The sequence below is a fragment of the Monodon monoceros genome, unplaced genomic scaffold, assembly GCF_005190385.1.
Source record: "Monodon monoceros isolate NGI ecotype Baffin Bay Population unplaced genomic scaffold, NGI_Narwhal_1 Super_Scaffold_3, whole genome shotgun sequence".
NCBI lineage: Eukaryota > Metazoa > Chordata > Mammalia > Artiodactyla > Monodontidae > Monodon > Monodon monoceros.
In genome coordinates this window covers 14676515-14689997 of record NW_021703780.1, presented here as the reverse complement: position 1 = coordinate 14689997, position 13483 = coordinate 14676515, and the positions used below count along the sequence as shown (strand labels likewise).

Below are 13483 nucleotides of genomic sequence, written 5' to 3'. Positions count from 1 at the left end.
TCCAGACGAGAGGAAGCAATACAGTGTCAAGGAAAGCACACGGACTCTGAACTCCACCCTGGGTTTAAGTCTCAGGAAGCTTGCTTTGGTTCTCTTAGACAATTTAATCTCTCTGAGTTACAATTTCTTTTCTGTAAAATGGGAAACATGGCAGTGATAATACTTATCTTACATGTTGTTATAAGGGTTCAGTAGGTAACTTAATGAGCTGACCAGTGGAAGGTGCCCATAAATGATACTTCGTTTGGCTTTTCTGTAAGTGAGGATGCAGAAGTGGGAGTGAGCATGGTGTATAACACTGGTCTGAGCAAAAGATGCATTTTGGGGGGGAATCAGTGGGAGACCTACTTGTACATGTTAAGTGAGGCCAGATAATAAGAAAGTTTAAAAGCTAGACTAAGAAATGTAGATGATACGGTGAAAAATAGGGGAGGGGCTATTGGAGTAATGGGGTTAAAATAATGCTTCAGGAAGGTTGTTTTTCTCTTTCTTTTCCGTATCTCTACAATCCAATTCTCCATTACTGCCCATAGAGACCATTCTAGCTTTCTGCAGCGTATCACTCATACCTCTGAATGTAGGACAAACTTTTTTTTTTATTACTAGAGATAATTTTATTAAGTACAGATGATAAAATTAAAATGTGAAACTCAAGATTTCTGTAGCTCTTCATTACAAATAGTATGTGCCGAAGTATTTTAAAAGATAAAATGAGTTTTAAACATTTTGATAGCTTAAACGTTACTAAATTTTAGCTGGCATGATCACATCTAATACCATGTTTCTGGTATTAACCCTGAAATAGGATTCTTTTGGTCGATGGAGCAGAGTCTATTTACAAAATGTGAGGAGACAGTTTCTTACTCTTTAGGTATCCCCATTATTGTACAAATTCTGTGACCACCTCAGCAAAAAGTAAAATTCTTGCTTACTATTCTTTCAGGGTTTTTTGCACTCATTGTAAATAATTTGCCTAGTGAATATATTACTAGTAGATTAGTTGATTGGTTTCTATACTAATACGATTTCCTTTCTCTTTTTTTAAATTTAATTTTTATTTTATATTGGAGTATAGTTTGATTTCCCTTCTCTTTAATTAAAAAAAAAAGCAATTGCTTCTTAATTGTGAATAGAAACATTAAGATAGAAGCATTCATTCTCTGATGGGACATACAAGAAACGGAGAAGGGGAAGCACATAGTTCCTGAAACTGACCTATTTGTCAGACTCCATGAATAATGGCATCATTGATACTGAATCACAGCTCTTGAGGCAGCTCTCAAAACTTGGGGGGCAGAGAGGAGGAGGGAGAGGGGAGAGAGACAGATGAGTGCATGGATTGAAAGAGCAAAGAGAGGCTGTCAGTTTCATGGGGTGTGTCAAATGTTAAATTCTCAATTATGTTTTATGTTACTCTACTCATTAAAAGCTATAGCAAGCAAGAGCTTCCACTCTCAGACTGATTTAGAAACCCATAATTCTATAGTAGGTATAATGGCACTGCATTGGGTTGGGTGGAGTGGTGGAAGCATGTGGGCTTTTAAATCGAACTGCCTGGGTTCCAGTCCTGCCTCCCCCACCTTTTATCTATGTAAGGTTGGGTGAGTTTTGTTTCCTTTTAGGTTAAATAAGGCTGATAATAGTTCTGATCTCATAGGGTTGATTTGAGGACTAAATGACCTGTTCATGTAAAGTACTTAAACCACAGGAAATGCTCGCTTAATATTTATCATGGGGCTTCCCTGGTGGCGCAGTGGTTAAGAATCCGCCTGCCAATGCAGGGGACATGGGTTCAAGCCCTGGTCAAGGAAGATCCCACATGCCGCGGAGCAACTAAGCCCCTGTGCCACAACTACTGAGCCTACGCTCTAGAGCCCGGGAGCCACAACTACTGAGCCCGTGTGCCACAGCTGCTGAGCCTGCACTCTAGAGCCTGTGCTCCACAGCAAGAGAAGCCACTGCAATGAGAAGCCCGCGCCCCGCAGCAAAGAGTAGCCCCTGCTCGCCGCAACTAGAGAAAGCCCACGTGCAGCAACGAAGACCCAATGCAGCCAAAAATAAATAAATAACTAAATTTAAGAAATATTTATCATCATCTTTATCACTGTCACGTTGTAGCAGTAGTAAGGATAGTAGCATCAGTCCTTTGGAGAGAAAATGCATTGTGTGTGCTGGTATTTATGAGACCTGGTTTTGCCACAAACTGCTAAACTTTGGGGATGTCTGTTTCTTCATCTGTGGAAGGAGGATATATAGCCTAGAATGATCTCAGATCTCTTCCAGCTCTCAGATTAAACATGAATCAGACATTTTATGCTGGCCACACAGCTGTTGCAGTGGACTTTTCAGAGTCAAATCAAAGGCTTGTTTGTTAAGCCATTTGAATTGCATTGAATCATGCTTTGAGACATTTCACAATTTAAATATATTATCTCTTATTACCACCTTTTGGTTAGCGAGTCTGCGCATGATTCTGAATCTTTAAGCAAAAACCCTTGTGCCAGGGCTAAGAAAAAGCAGAAGTAACCTGCAGAATTAGGCACCCACAGCATGGGATTTCTACATAAATCCGTTTCCTCTCCCCAAGCCCATATATACATACACATAAACATAGATCAGGGGCTTCCCTGGTGGCGCAGTGGTTGAGAGTCCGCCTGCCAATGCGGGGGACACGGGTTCGTGCCCCGGTCCGGGAAGATCCCACATGCCGCGGAGCGGCTGGGCCCGTGAGCCATGGCCGCTGAGCCTGCGCGTCCGGAGCCTGTGCTCCGCAACATGAGAGGCCACAACAGTGAGAGGCCCGCGTACCGCAAAAAAAAAACAAAAAAAACCCCCATAGATCAACATTTAGGATTATAATGTTATTATAGTGAATACTGATAAACTTGAGAGCATCATAACAGATAACAGGCCTTTTTAAATGTTTAAATCACTACTAATTTCATTTAAGGGCTTCTCGATAATAAATCAATACATTTTTTATCACTGTCTAAAATGTGTCCTGTTGGTTAAATAACAATGACTTCCAGTAACCTTGGTTTTGCTTTTCTTCCTAGCAGGAGAATATTTTTCATAAACCTGTTTTTCTATAAATCTTCATACCAAAAATAAAAATCAGTCTAGTGGTGGCATATCTGGGTATCTACATGGACAAGAACATTTCCTGACCTGAGAGATTCTAAACTGTTGACTTACAAATTATATGACAGTTCTCACCATATGGTATGTCGCTCAGATTTGCTGAAACCTGTGTTTTCAGGCATTGTAATACCCTGCAATTCAGGAGAAACGTTCTACGTCTGATTCTTGTTCTGCTAACGTTGCTTTGTACCCTGAAGGGACAGCTGAGTGCCTCCTAGCTATGGCTGTTGCCGTGGGGAGAATAGCCATGTTTGATTCTGTTCCTATGATGGGAGCGTTTATGGGCTCAGAGGTAGAAATGATTTCTGTTTCATATTGTTTAACTGTGCATCAAAATTTACATTCTAAAAGTTGACAGTAGCCAAAATAGAACCAGTTTTTTAAGCAGACTTCCAAAATATTTGTTAGAGCATATTGTATTGATTCATTATTTTACTATTCAAGTGTATATGAAGACCTCAGCAAGTGTCTTGTGTAGAATAAATACTCAGTAATTGTTAGCTGTTAAGTTTATCAAAACTGTGGAAGTTTTCCCTGTGGTTATGAGAAGCAGTAGTAGTTGACTATGTGAAAAGTTTGTTAGAGATTCACTATAAATGGTGCATGCCATCTTAAAAGACATTTATGAAACACTGACTGCAGAATCCTTCTAGATTTTTCTTTCTCTTTTACAGTCTTACAGATTCTTACCCATACCTAATCTGACAGTTCTTTTAGGGGCTCACCTTTATCAAGTTGTTCCTAAGTATCCAAACTAGTTTTCTTAGAACGAGCAGCTCTCTTTTTGCATTTGTTAATTATGTAATTACAGAGAAGTGTAACTGACACAAACCAGTTCAGGAGCAAACACAACTGACCCTTTGTGAGAACATAACTCAGCTGGTGGGAGTCCAGAGAGTTGTCTACCAGTTGGGTGATTTAGTGTGCAGTAAGCATGCATCAGTGTATTTTACAGATGGAAGAGAGAATGTTAATTGAGAGAATCGGGTAAGTGAAGGTCAGTTAAGAAAAATTTCTCTGAGATAAAGTAAGCTAGGCTGACACTGTTAAATTTTTTACAAGAGTGTGTGTGTATGCTTCTCTTTCTTCTCACCTCTACTCCCAGATATTTTAATCCCACCCAATGCTGCCTTCTTCCACTTTCCTTTCTTTGTCGACATCTATTCCTTAGAGTATTTCTTGGCACCCAGAGACATCACTTAACTTAGTTAAGTGTGTTTAGAGGGGTGGATAATAATAACAACAATAGTCAATAGAGTTCTGAGCACTAGTTTCCCAGCACTGTGCTCATCCCTTTATCTGCAGCAGGTCATTTAATTGTCAAAACACCGAATCAGGAGAAACTGATATTGCCCCCATTTTACAGATGAGGAAACTGAGGTTCAGAGAGGCCCTGCTACTTGTAAGAGAGCTGAAAGCAGTGGTAAATGTGGATTTAGGTCAATGACAGTTATGTGTGAAGATTTTATGGATTCTACTGCAATCCCAGGCTCTCCTCTCTTCTCTCTCATCCCAACAAGAGGCTGTGCCTAGGGAATCATGTTATTGGAGTACTCTGGCTTGGAACCTAGCCAGGAATAATACTATTAACATTCTCCCTCCTGTCAGAAGTTCTCCAGAGTCCTGAATGCCTGTGTTTGGTTTGGGCTTTGTTCTCACCTCCCCTCAAGTGCTGTCAATCTTGTGCACCCCACAGTCCAGAAGAGATATTGAGTCAGGTCTGCCTCTGTGTCACAGGGACACAGTGGCAAACACTGTTGAGCAGGTAGAGGTGAAGAACAGCTCCTTTTTCAGCAGTTGTTATATGTGAAAGTACCCTCCTGAATCACTCCAAAATGCATTCTCTGTGAGACCATCCTCACAGCTCTTTCATCCGGGGCCCCGACGCCTGACCCCTCCTCTGTGACTCAGCCACTTTATACGGCAACAAAGAAAGGAGCTGAGGTTCACTGCCAGCTCATGACTGGCCCCAGCGCTGTCAGGGGGTGGAAACACCCATCTGGGCGAGTCACCCAGGCCGTGCTGCAAGGAAAGCTCCTGAGGACTGCAGTACTGATAGCTCCCAGATGCCACTGTGGAAAATGGCCCCGTGTCTACCTTTACCCTCCAGGCCCAGGTTCTCAGGGTCGTTTTACCAAGCCCCTTAATGGCAATCTTCTATAGTTTATTAAAACTTAAATCTCCTATCATCAAGTCAAGCCTTTAAAGCCCTAGTTCCTTTATCTAAGCTCTGTAGTTTTTGGTCATTTAACTTAAACCAGGTTTAAAGTCACCACATGTGACAGTTTCTGAGAGTTGCACTGTTTGAGGGAGAGATTACCTGAAACCTCGTCCAGGTTCGGCATTCCTCACCCCTTCGGGTATGTGTGAGGTGCCTGACTGGCCTTGCACTGTCCAGGTGCTCGGATTTAGAGCTGGGCCACCTGCCAAGTCCAGACTCATCACAGTCACTAGTGCTGTCAGCCTGGTCAGGAGTGGAAAAACACCCTCACAGACGCGCATGCCCAGGAACTCCAGATCATAAATATTGAGCTTAACCTTTTTTTTTCCACTATTAACTCCAGTGAAAAAAGAGATGGGGAAAAGAAGGAAAACTGGGGATTCTGTTTAAAATGATAGAATCGTGTTAAAATCCCGGCTGCTCTTCCACGCCACTACCTTAGAAATATTCTGTGCACATGTCACGTCCAGCCTTGTATCTCCATATTTAGTGCTTTGGTCAGCCATGATCTATGTGAGACTGCCTTGGTTCATGCAGATTGTGAATAAAACAAGGTTATGCCCTCTTATTTTGTTCTCCCATTTCCTAGAGCATAGCCCACTGTGATGTTTCACCCTGTTCCTCGTAAGCAGTCAAGTGTCAGCATATGCATGATATGCACTTTCCCTCCCATCCCTAGTTTCTCTTCTGTGCTTTGCTATCAGAGCCCTGCTGCAGCGAGAGAATTACCTTGGTTACTGAGCTCCCAGTGCACACGCCTGGTAGCTTTGAGGCCATTGCTGCTCTTCCCAGGAGGGACAGGTTACGCACAAGTGTGGAGACTCAGGGTGTTAGCTTTTCAGAGAGCTGTATCATGTGTGACTCAGGGTTGGGCGGGTCAGGTCTGTGACTTTGCTTGCAGAAATTCCATACAGGAACCTTCTCTACTGTTCTGACATTGTGTTGTGGTTGCTTTGGGCATGCCTGGGTTTTAAGACTTGTCCACACAGCTATAGGAGTCTAATCATAAACCCCACAGAGGAAATTGGCATCTTGGTCATGGTTATGAACAAGTGAGACGCTTTGGATTCCCCGTGCCAGGCACGTGGAGCTGACTTCTGTAGAGTGGCCATCTCCCCTCTGGCAGGGGTCCTGCGGAAAAGTCACAGGCTCTTGGGTTGGACTGTGTTGTGCCTTTGTGTGGTTTGTCTGGGATAGAAACAGATTCTCATAGGTCCTCTTGCTTCCCTCAGGACTTCTGAACTTGCCCTTCCGTTTCCCTTCTGGGCTGGTACGTGTTTCCCTAGACAAGTGGCACTTCGTCCCATTTGAGTGTGAACTGGAGTCGGGAAACATTTAGGATAGGGATAGTGCATCTTTTATGGATCCCCTGATTCCCACTCTCCAGCATAAATAGCTCTTTGTGTGTGTGTGTGTGTGTGTGTGTGAACTAAGCTTCTAAAAGCAGTTGACAAATTGCTTTTTTTCTATGCCGAAAAAAGGGACTGCTGTGTTTAAAAAATAAAAAGGAACAAAGTAAAAAGAAACAAATAAACAAACAAAAACACCTTCAGTCTTTTGGATAAACCAGACTGTCCTTAATAGACTGTATAAGGGTCTTTGATGGTTAATATTTTCTGTCCATCACAGAGTGAAGTGTAGCCACTGTTCATGTTTCATGGAAAACTGGTTATGCTGAGGAGGACAGAAGACCGTATAGAGCCTACAGGGCATTTTTAGGCTTTGGCTGACAGTCTTCACTTCTTTCAAATAATCATTTGTTTTACCAGTGGTGGCTAAAAGTCAGCAAACCAAAGAATTGATTAAGTATAACCCCAGCCAGGGATTCATAGAGCTACAAAGGCACCAGAATAAAAAAATAAGGGGAGCTCTATAGAGTCTGTTTGCATTCAGTTTTATTGATATGATTTATTTAGTTGTTTTTTTCCCTCTACCTTTCTGAGATATCTTAATGTTATAAAAAAATGGTAAATATTTTTCCTCCACTGGACAACATGGGTTGACGTATTCTGGCCCAGATAATAATTAATGATACTGTTCCTTCTTCCTCTCCTCATCATGACCCCCCTACACATACACACACATTCACACACCCCCTTCTTTCTGTCACGTGTGAGTATACCACCATTACATTTGGTCAGTGGAATTTTAAAGGTGGGACCACTAGAGGTGCTAGAGAAATAGCAATAAATGATTCCTTTAATTTTTTTTTTCTAAGAGTAAGTATCTTTTATCTTTAAAATTGGATTGCCTCACAGAATTGTTGCAAAGATAGAGGAACTATTGAAGGAAAAATAATTAGATGATTACCTCCTTTTCTGCACCAAAATTAATTATAGTTGATTAAAGATTTAAGAGATGGTATTAATTATGGATATTAGCTAAAATATATTCTAGACTTTTAATGACCACGCACTATGGCAAGTGCTTTACTGTACTGCCTTATCTAATCATACCAGCAACCCAGTAAGAGAGCAACTATTATTCCTGTTTTACTAGTGAAGGAGATCTTGCCCAAGATTACATAGCTGATAAGTAGAATTCAGATTTGGATATAAAACTGGAAAAACCAAAAACAAAACTAGAAGAAAATATGGGTGAATAACTATGTAATTTGGGGTAATAATAATCCAGAATGATTTTGGAAGCATAACATACACCATATAGATGAAAATCATAAAGGAAAAGATGAGAGATTTGAATGTGAAAGACCAAAAGCTTTTGTATGACAAAGAACAACATAAGACTGAAAGGTAAATGACAGATTGGGGAAAAATATGTACAATATATAATAGACCAAAGGTTAATATCCTTAATATATGATGGATATTTTAAAATTAATACTTAATCAATTACTAAACCAATTGATTTATAAAAATAAACATAGCACCCAAATAGTTTACTGAAGAGTAAATACAAATGGACAATAACCTAAGAAAAGGAAAATTTAAATTTAACAAAACAAAAGGCTTTTTTTTTTTTTCTGTTAGTCAAAGCCAGGAAGAATGATAATAGCCAGTGTTGTTGAAGGTGTAGAAAAAAGATTCATGCATTGCTAGGAGAGTTAGTGATTTGATTTTTTTTGGAGTTTTGCCTAGTAAAGTCAATAGAAAAGTGTACAAAGATAAATGTGTAAGAATAAATATTGCAGAAAAAAAGAAAAAGGAAATAATCTAAGTATCTATAATAGGTTGTATCAGTTAATAAATTGCATGTTAAGTATACAGTGGAAATTAAGCAGAGCTATTAAAAATGTTAATGTTGATGAATCTTTGTAGAGGTGGGAAAGTATTCATTATTTCTTAAAAGATAATAAATTTCCCTTGAGACATGAAGTCGTAGACAAAATGGATTCCATTCTCTCTAGAATCCAGTCTTGCTTAGATTTGTAAAAATACATGAACTTTACAATATAATTCTTTGTATTTTCCCTTTTATAAATTGTGTTTTGGGATAGCTATTTAAGGATGGAAAGGAGAAAAATTCTTTCCAGAAACACAGTATAATTGTCTTCTACTTTTTCATATTCCATTTTGTGTTTCCCAGAATGTTTTCCTTTCCTAGTTATAACTAAAACTTTTATTAAATACAGTAAATCTCAATTATATTCTGTCTGTCAAATGTAACCGTAAATATCTAACTAAAAGAAGTTGACTTTTTGGAAAGCATATTTGTACATTTAGTGGAAATCAAAGAGACTGGTTTATTTTTTTCAGTCATATATATTTTGTTTCAATGTCTAGGAGGTAACTGGATGTCAGTAAAAGTGTAATCTGTAATTTTTATCAAAGTTATTCGATTAGTTGTTACATATTATGTTGACACGTCTGTTCACACCCCAGGGCCTTATTTAACAAAGACTATTGTAATCTTGAGGGGCTCATTAGAATTTCAAAAACAGCCATACTTTATCCAAAGTGTAAACCCTACAATTAACTTTTTAAGTTCAACCAACAATATTTTGATGCCTCCGTCATCACTAATGAGGAAAGGGACGCCCAATTAAATACACATTAGTCTAAAAACAGTAGTGTCACCAGAGCAATTCAGTAAATAAGAGTGTGTACTGTGTGCCAGGTACTCTGCTAAGATGCAACAGCTCCTGTTTTCAAAGGAGTTCACAATTCAGTGGTAGAGACAGACATGGGAAAAAAAAAAAATACTGCAGTGTGTTGAGTTCTGGGAGTTTGTTTTAAAAAAAAAAACATACCACGGAGACCAGAGGTGGGAATAACTGATTCCCAGTGTCATGAAGCCTGAATCACTGATTATGGATGGGCCTCAGTCCATCTGGGAGTCAACACCCATAGGCCCTGCCACTCGCTGGTGGCCCCATCTTGGGCAAATGACTTACTCTTTCAGAGTGCTGCCCTCACCACCACCCCCATCTCCTTATTGATCACAGTCCATATCAAGGCATTGCAAGGATTCAGCAGTATAGAATACGGAAAGTGCACTGCAAACAGGGCAGTTGACAAAAAAATACTTTTTTTCTTCTTAGCAGCATAAATTATAAAAGTATACAAGTTAAATAGGTTAATTCGTATCCTATTTAGTATCTGCAGTAATTTGGAAACAGGCCAAGCTGAAATTCATTCTTGTATTTTTTATATGCTGGAGCATTCTTTGATCATTTTTTGTTTTTAGTGCAATTTTAGTATACACACCCTGGCTGGTGGTGGTGTTGGTTTTTTCACCTGACACATCATAAACCTATTTCACGTAGCTCTATAGCATTCATTCTTGTTTTTTTCAGTTAATGATCTTTGGTTTTAAAAGATGATTCCTACTAAGGAAAAAGAAGACTTGTGATTTGCCCTTGCAAAAACATTGAGAAAATAATTCCTCATAATTCCAGCCTACTCAGCATCAGAAGCAGAAACCAGAAAGTAATCCATTTCACTACCTGATAAAAGAACAGATACAAATCCTTGATTGGTTAATGACTTCAGGCTCTGTGAAGCCAGGGTGAAAAGCTCTTTGACCGCAGTGCTTCTCTGCAGTTGAGTCCTTTCATCACCTCAAGCTCTTGCTTTTTTCCAAGTTACTAAATATGAATCAAAATCATGAATTACAGTCAGGATGTTGGACCTAGCCAAGTCTTAAAGCATCTTGTCCCCATCCTCACCCTACTCCCTTTACGGGGGCTGGTTAACCAGTGTGGAAGATCAAACGAGATTGCTCCATTCATCTGTTTGTGCCAAGAAAGTGGTGTTTTTTCAATGCCTTTGATGGCACTTGGGTCCTGGCTGAGGACCACCATCAATTCTCACAAGCCTGAGCACAGGCTGTGTTTAATTCCCCATCTTCTGCACTACAGGGCTTAGGTCCAGATTTAAGCCTGTGTTTTGGCATAGGCCTTGGGAATACACGTGGAATAAGGAAGGTCCTTTGAGAAAACACGTGAGAAAAGAATATCGATGTGTATCAAAGATCAGCAACAGGATGGGTCAGATATTTTCTTAGCACAAGACTCTATCATACTTAACTATAACATAAAAGCATCTTTTTATTGGACTATAGTTGATTTACAATGTTGTATTAGTTTCAGGTGTACAGCAAAGTGATTCCATTATACATATACATATATCTATTCTTTTTCAGATTCCTTTCCCATATAGGTTACTACAGAGTATTGAGTAGAGTTCCCTGTGCTATACAACAGGTTCTATTAGTTATCTATTTTATATATTGTAGTGTGTATATGTCAGTTCCAATCTCCCTATTTATCCCTCACCCCCCCTTTATCCCCTGGTAACCATAAGTTCGTTTTCTACATCTGTGACTCTGCTTCTGTTTTGTAAATAAGTTCATTTATACCCCCTTTTTTAGATTCCACATATAAGTGATAATCATGATATTTGTCTTTCTGCATCTGACTTACTTCACTCAGTATGACAATCTCTAGGTCCATCCATGTTGCTGCAAGTGGCATTATTTTGTTCTTTTTTATGGCTGAGTAATATTCCATTGTATATATGAACCACATCTTCTTTATCCATTCTTCTGTTGATAGACACTTAGGTTGCTTCCATGTCCTGGCTATTGTAAATAGTGCTGTAGTGAACATTGTGATGCATCTTTTCGAATTATGGTTTCTCTGGGTATATGCCCAGGAGTGGGATTGCTGGGTCATATGGTAGTTCTGTTTTTAGTTTTTTTGAGGAACCTCCGTACTGTTCTCCACAGTGGCTGTACCAATTTACATTCCCACCACATAAAAGCATTTTTGAAAGTGTGTCTTCAGTGGATAAGAATTTTGACAATACTTTATTATCCTCCAAGTTTATGTGTGTGTGCACATACACACACATCTTTAGGTAGTCTTCACAACAAACCGTATTTTTAGGAAGCCTCTTACAGTTATACCCTTCTAAAAAAATCCACATATTTCACTAACATGTTTTAAATGCCTCTTCGGTAGAAGTCCATAGTTGAGAAATAATGTTATATAAATTTGGTATATTTTCTTCTGATCCAGTTTTTTCTTTTTTTTTACTTTAACACACATAGATATTACACATACTATTTGACATAAATTTTTACATTATATGTACAGTCTGAACATGACTTTTTTTTTGAACTCAACAGTGTTTCTGAATTCTACATTGTTTACACACATAGATTTGTTTTGCTTGTTTTTTTAGACATGGTGTGTAATATTCCATCATATAAAATACATTTTACTTATCTACTCCCTTACTAATGGGCATTTAACTTGATTCCAGCTTTCAGTATTATAAATAATGCTGCCATGAACATCCTTTTACAGGGGTCTCTTGTGGGAGTGAGTCTCTAGGGCAGATGCCTCACAGTGGGTCAGAGAGCCTGGGCATATTCCTTTTTCTTGGTGCTGTGAGGTTTTCCTTGGAACGGCTGCATTTGTTTATTCTCCCACCAGCAGCTTATGAAAACACCTATTTCTTCAATCCAGCTATATTTGATACTGTCAAGGTTTTTTTTTTTTGCCAACCTAATGATTGGAAATATTTTTTCTTTTAAATTAAATTGATTAATTAATTTATTTTTGGCTGTGTTGGGTCTTCATTGCTGAGCCTGGGCTTTCTTTTCAGTTGCGGTGAGCAGGGGCTACTCTTTGTTGCGGTACACAGGCCTCTCATTGCGGTGGCTTCTCTTGCGGAGCACAGGCTCTAGGTGCACGGGCTTCAGTAGTTGTGGCACATGGACTCAGTAGTTGTGGCTCGTGGGCTCTAGAGTGCGGGCTCAGTAGTTGTGGTACACGGGCTTAGTTGCTCTGCGGCATGTGGGATCTTCCCGGACCAGGGCTCGAACCCTTGTCTCCTGCATTGGCAGGCGGATTCTTAACCACTGCGCCACCAGGGAAGCCCGGAAATATTATTATTTATTTCATGTTTACACTTTTAAGAGTCCCATTCTGCAACCATGATATGTCATAATATAACAAGAGACTGCTAAAATCAGATGCATCAAAGAAAAACATATACCCAAAAGCTTATGTTCTATTGCTTTATTTCCAAACGTAAAAGGGATTGTCATTTGGATAAAAAGATTAAACTGGGGCTTCCCTGGTGGCGCAGTGGTTGGGGGTCCGCCTGCCGATGCAGGGGACACGAGTTCGTGTCCCGGTCCGGGAAGATCCCACATGCCGCGGAGCGGCTGGGCCCGTGAGCCATGGCCGCTGAGCCTACGCGTCCGGAGCCTGTGCTCCGCAACGAGAGAGGCCACAGCAGTGAGAGGCCCGCATACCGAAAAAAAAAAAAAAAAAATTAAACTGACTCATTCTTGGACAAACATTTATTAAGCATTTTGTACTAGGCACTAGGATTACAAAGGTAAACAGATTATAGTCTGACATCAGTCAGGGGCTTCTCATTCCAGTAGAGGAAAGAGGTACTTAAAGCAGTAGTTTCTGCACAGAGGAAGGAGAAAATCACTTTAATTGTCTTAATGGTGGGGACTGAATGTTAGAAAGGCACCAATTTCAAAGGGTAGTAAATGCCTCGTTAAGTGTTTAAAAAGATTTTCACACCTTAATCTTTAGCTGGGCACTACCGTAGTATAGATGGTACATGACAGAACTCCCCCAAGAGCCACAGTGAGCTGTAGACAGGCTCACAGACGGGAACCTGTCCCCAAATC

At 39.8% G+C, this 13483-nt stretch overlaps 1 protein-coding gene across 8 annotated transcripts in view; it reads left to right on the top strand.

The window, feature by feature from the left end:
- Positions 1-13483, top strand: part of KIF13A (kinesin family member 13A) — a 219292-nt gene that overhangs the window by 119975 nt on the left and 85834 nt on the right. The gene's annotated exons all lie outside the window — the stretch shown is intronic.